A 6,000-nucleotide genomic window follows, 5' to 3' on the forward strand; every position below is an offset into this window, starting at 1 on the left:
CACTTTCTGTTCTATTTTTAATATCTATGAAGGGATTAATTGATTTTTAATATTTTTATATGCTGCTCCAGGAACCTTTCTGGCTTAAAAAAACAACGTATTGATGGAAATCCCCCTCCCATTCCAGTTTCTGCCTGCTTCCCTCCAAGGGGGAAAGGCACCAGCAGTTCAGTCTCAACCCAGAAGTAAATTGGTAACAAGATCTAGTCCCAAAGCTGCTTTTTCAGGAGGCAAGTGGACTTTCTTGTTTTTTTCTTTGAAGACATTTTGCTTCTCATCCAAGAAGCTTCTTCAGCTTTGACTGGATGGTGGGGAATGGAAGGATTTATATTCTGAATGCAAATGACAGCTGGTCATTTGATCCTTTTAGAGCATGGGTGTCAAACTCACAACGTCACATCATCACATGACATATAGTGATATTTCCCATTTTGCTAAACCAGGGGGGGACGTGGCTGTGTGTGTGTGATGCATCCGGCCCACAGCCTGCGAGTTGGACGCACCTGTTTTAGAGGGTCATTGAAGCACTTGTAGGTTTATCTGTGTCCTCAGGGTCACCCGAGTACTGCACCTAGTCAGTGGTGGGTTTCAAATTTTTTTACTACCGGTTCTGTGGGTGTGGCTTGGTGGGTGTGGCTTGGTAGCTGTGGCAGGAGAAGGATACTGTAAAATCTCCATTCCCTCCCCAGTCTAGGGGAAGGTTATTGCAAAATTCCCATTTCTTCCCAATCAGCTGGGATTTGAGAGGTAGAGAATAGATGGGGGCAGGGGCAGTCAGAATTTTTACTACCGGTTCGCCAAACTAATCAAAATTTCCGCTACCGGTTCTCCAGAACCTGCTGAAACCCACCTCTGCTCCTAGTCCTGTAGTCTGCATTTTTTTCCCCCTGGAAATCCATTCCTACTCCCATACCATTCAAAGGGTGTTCATCCCAAATTGTACAGCTAAAAGTTTGTAGAGATTCCTCAGAGCTACTACAAGAGATACTGTGGATACTTAGGTCCAGGGGTGGGATTCAGAAATTTTAGCAACTGGTTTTCTGCCCGGTTGCTGGGTGGGTATGGCCATGGTGGGTGTGGTCTGCTCGGCCTCCTGCACTATGAGGGGGGCATTTTTGCCCTCCCCAGACTCAGGAGGCTTTTCTTGAGCCTCAGGGAGGGCGAAAATGGCCTCCCCGGGCTCTGGAGGCCCTACGGAGGCCAGAAATGGGCCCGAACTTTTGGTAGGTCTGTTTTTTGCCCTGCCAGAGCCTCCGTGCGGGCCCTGCACTTACCTGGCATCCAAAGTGGGCTATGTGGAGACTCCTGGGAGGGGTGGGTTGGGTGGGATCAGCTAGTCCTTGCAACAACCGGTTTGGCGAACCAGATTAAAATTAACATGCAGTTCACCTGAACTGGTCCGAACCAGCTGAATCCCACCCCTGCCTAGGTCCACATACAAGGTAGCTGCCACATAACTGGAGGGACGGGGGGGAGAGGAAGCCTCTTAATCTTAAAAAAAAACAATCCAGGAACTGGAGGAAAAGATAGGCTAATTTAATCATTTCTACCTTTCATTATAATTAAATCCCCTCCCTCTCTGAATCTCTCCAATCAATAGAGAAGGAGGCTGATATTTGGAGAGATGGCTCCCTTTCTGCTGGGAGGCCCAGCCCAGAGTTGCTCGAAATAAGCTGGTGGAATATATATGATGGTGCCTCTGCTGTTGCCAAGCAACCACTCTGTGCACGAATGAAGAAATAAATATATGGGTCAAGCAATAGAATCATTTTGTAAGTTTTATTTACATTTGTTTTATTTAAGTGATTAAATGGCCGCCCATGTCACAGCAGTGACTGGGTGGTATGCAAGGATTAAAACAAAACAAATAAATGGCCAACGATGCCCAAGGTGAAAGCAATAAACCCTCAATCACAAAAACCACACCAGCTGCAGACTTATCTTCTTCCCCCTTTTCTCTTTTGAAATTTCCCTTCTGCTCCCACAATTTCTCCATTCTTGGCAGCAAAGGGTTTCTCTCTGTGGCATTTACTCTTGGACTAGAGCCAGAAAAGGTCTTGGTGGCTTACAGGGAAGAGAATTTTTGATGCCTTCACCTGAGCATTAAAATCCATTAACAGAAGTGACAGAATTGTACCTTGTTTGTTGGGGGACCATTTAAGAGGTCAATCTATCTTGTGATGCTGGAGCTTTTCCTGGAGCTTAAATTAAGAGCTACTTTACATACCGTATATACTCGAGTATAAGCCGAGTTTTTCGGCACGTTTTTTGTGCTGAAAAACGCCCCCTCGGCTTATACTCGAGTCTACCCTTGCAGAGCCGACCCAGGGAGAGGGTTTTTTGCCCTCGGGAACAGCTGGGCCGGCAGGACGAGCCCAAATGCTGCCGGCATGCTTTGCCAGCTCGGCCGGCTCGTTTTGGGGCGGCGGCTGGCCTCCGGCGTTTTCTTCCGCCGCTTTTTGATGGCGGCGGCGGCGGTGGTCGGCGGAGGGGCGGGGCGGAGGGGCGTTGACATTTCGCCCCTCTCACTCGTCCTCCTCTTGCCCGCGGTGGGGGCGGAGGCGTTGTCACCCTCGCCCTCCTCTCGAAAGCCGAAATTGAGTGCGGCGGCAGTGGGGTGGGTGGGTGGGGAGGCCGCCGTGAAGTGCCGGCTGGGGAGCCCGGAGCCAATCCCGGGCTCCCAGCCGGCACTTCACGGCGGCCTCCTGCCGCCGCACTCAATTTCGCCGGAGAGGAGGGCGAGGTGACAAACGCCTCGGGCGAGAGTGACAAACAAATAGAGTTCTTCGCCCCTTGGCGTTTGTCACCCTCGCCCTCCTCTCGAAAGCCGAAATTGAGTGCGGCGGCAGTGGGTGGGTGGGTGGGGAGGCCGCCGTGAAGTGCCGGCTGGGGAGCCCGGAGCCAATCCCGGGCTCCCCAGCCGGCACTTCACGGCGGCCTCCTGCCGCCGCACTCAATTTCGCCGGAGAGGAGGGCGAGGTGACAAACGCCAAGGCGAGAAGAACTCTTTATTTGTTTGTCACTCTCGCCTCGGAGGGGCGGAGGCGTTGTCACCCTCGCCCTCCTCTCCGGCCGAAATTGAGTGCGGCGGCAGTGGGGTGGGTGGGGAGGCCGCCGTGAAGTGCCGGCTGGGGAGCCCGGAGCCAATCCCGGGCTCCCAGCCGGCACTTCACGGCGGCCTCCTGCCGCCGCACTCAATTTCGCCGGAGAGGAGGGCGAGGTGACAAACGCCCGCTGGCGAGAGTGACAAACAAATAGAGTTCTTCGCCTTGGCGTTTGTCACCCTCGCCCTCCTCTCCGGCGAAATTGAGTGCGGCGGCAGTGGGGTGGGTGGGTGGGGAGGCCGCCGTGAAGTGCCGGCTGGGGAGCCCGGGATTGGCCCTGGCCCCCAGCCGGCACTTCACGGCGGCCTCCCCTGCCGCCGCACTCAATTTCGCCGGAGAGGAGGGCGAGGGTGACAACGCCTCCGCCCCCACCGCGGGCAAGAGGAGGACGAGTGAGAGGGGCGAAATGTCGAACGCCCCTCCGCCGACCACCGCCGCCGCCATCAAAAAGCGGCGGAAGAAAACGCCGGAGGCCAGCCGCCGCCCCAAAACGAGCCGGCCGAGCTGGCAAAGCATGCCGGCACTTCAATCCCGGGCTCCCCCAGCCGGCACTTCACGGCGGCCTCCCCCCCCCCACCCCCCCCCCCCCCCAGCCGCGCCGCACTCCATTTCGGCTGGAGAGGACGGCGAGTGTGTCAAACGCCAAGGCGAGAAGAACTCTTTTATTTGTTTGTCACTCGCCTCCTCTTACTCGTCCTCCTCTCGCCCTCGGAGGGGGCGGAGGGGGCGTTTGTCACGAATACATCCCAATAAAATGCAAAGGTTTCAAAGCATGTTTTGGAAAAGCAGCGAGGGATGGGGGGAGAATGCTGCCTTGAATGTGAAAGAAACGTGGAAAACTCCAACTACAGTATAAAAAAAAAACATTTGCACTCAGTACTTTTTATTTTATTTTATTTTTTGCCAAGTTTTCCCCAGGGTTTTTTTTCCCCCTATGGAAATTGGGGAGGTGGGGAGAAAGAGGTGAAAAAGAAAAGCCTCTTGGAAAGCGGAGAAATACGGCAAGAACAAAACATTTTCTCCCCCCGAGAGGGGGCAGGAGGAGGAGGAGGAGGAGAGATGGGGGCATTGCAAGCTAGGGTGGGAAGAAGGAGGAGGAAGAAGAAGGGAGGCAAAAGAAACCGACCCTCGCGCAGATCAGCAAATTAGCTTTCCTTCTCCAAACCAATTTTTTTTAAAAAAAAAAACCCGTTCTACCCAGAGCAAATGGCAAATAAGCAGCCCGTTTTGAGTCTGATTATTGTTTCGCGGTGGTTGCCCTCTCTGATCTCCTTGTACATGACAAGGCACCTCTAACCCAGCGCTTTGTGTTTGTTATTGGTAATTCTCCTCTCCCTTCTTCCATTGGAGTCCTCTCCCCTTCCTTTCCGAACGGGGCGGGCGATTTACCTTCTCTGCCTCTTTTATTTTCCGGGAGGGGGAGGTGTACTCCTAAGGATCCCTTCAGTGCTAGGGAAGGAGCGGATCCATGAAGGGGAGAGGAGCGACGCTGCCGAGAAGCCGCTGCTTACAGAGAGCGAAAGAGCCAGGGAGACCTTGGCATAGGTGGGCGGCTGGTGTAAGGCAGGGCAGAACCTTGACCCGCAAGGATCCCGGGAGGTGGGGACGAAAGAGAGGCAGAGAAGGAGGAGGAGGAAGGAAAAGAAAAGAAAGGGGAGTGAAAATAAGAGCAGTCCGAGCAATAAATAAATATTGCTGGGCTGCTTTCCAAAATCCTCAGCACGGAACTAAAAGTTGCAAGTGTTTTGTGAGTTCAAACAGTCCCTTCCAGACTAACACGTTTCATTAAAAGATACAAAGTTTGGTAAACTGAAGCTCGCTCTGTCCAATGCAAAAAAATCATCATCATCATATAATAATAATAATAATAATAATAATAATAATAATAATAATGATGATGATGATAATGATAATGATAATGATAATAATAATAATAATAATAATAATAATAATAATAATAATAATGATGATGATAATGATAATAATGATAATGATAATAATAATAATAATAATAATAATAATAATAATAATAATAATAATGATGATGATGATAATGATAATAATAATAATAATAATAATAATAATAATAATAATAATAATAATAATAATAATAATAATAATAATAATAATAATAATATTCAGCCGTGCTTCGCTTTGATGGCAGCCTGACGTAAAATGGGGGGCAGGGGGATACATACACGGTTAGGGAAAAATAACAAAACAATGTTTTGGGCTCAATTGCAGTCTTAAATTGAGGACTACCGGTACTTGCAATTTGAACCTTATTGGACACTTCATTCCTGGAGGGTTTTTAAAGAACAGACTGGACAATCCTTTGTCTGAAACAGTATAGGATCTCTTGCTTGAGGAGTGGGGACTGGACTAGAAGATCACTGTTAGTTTGGGATATGTTCAGAGCCCACACATCTGATGACATAAAAAAATTGGCAAAGTCATCTCAAGTCACTTTGGCCGTTATTCCAGGTGGGCTTACATCTGTATTGCAGCCCCTAGATGTCAGTTTAAATAAACCTTTCAAGGACCATGTGCGAAGGATGTGGCATGAATGGATGACATCTGGTCAAGCTCGTCTGACAAAAGTTGGAAATCTGAGAAAGCCAGACATAGAACTAATAGCACAGTGGGTTCGTGATGCATGGGAAGATATTCCAGAGGACATGGTGCAACGTGCCTTCAAGAAATGTGGCATTAGTAATGCTATGGATGGCAGTGAAGACAGCGCATTGTATGAGAGTGACAGCAGTGATGATGACGACTGTGAACTCAGTGATGACGACAACGTATATGCGGATAACATCACAGAAGCTGAAGTAGCTGAAGCTCTGTTTGGACAAACAGATGATGAGGAGGAGAACTCCAGTTTTGAGGGATTTTA

Source organism: Ahaetulla prasina, chromosome 7, assembly GCF_028640845.1.
Source record: "Ahaetulla prasina isolate Xishuangbanna chromosome 7, ASM2864084v1, whole genome shotgun sequence".
Classification (NCBI taxonomy): Eukaryota; Metazoa; Chordata; class Lepidosauria; order Squamata; family Colubridae; genus Ahaetulla; species Ahaetulla prasina.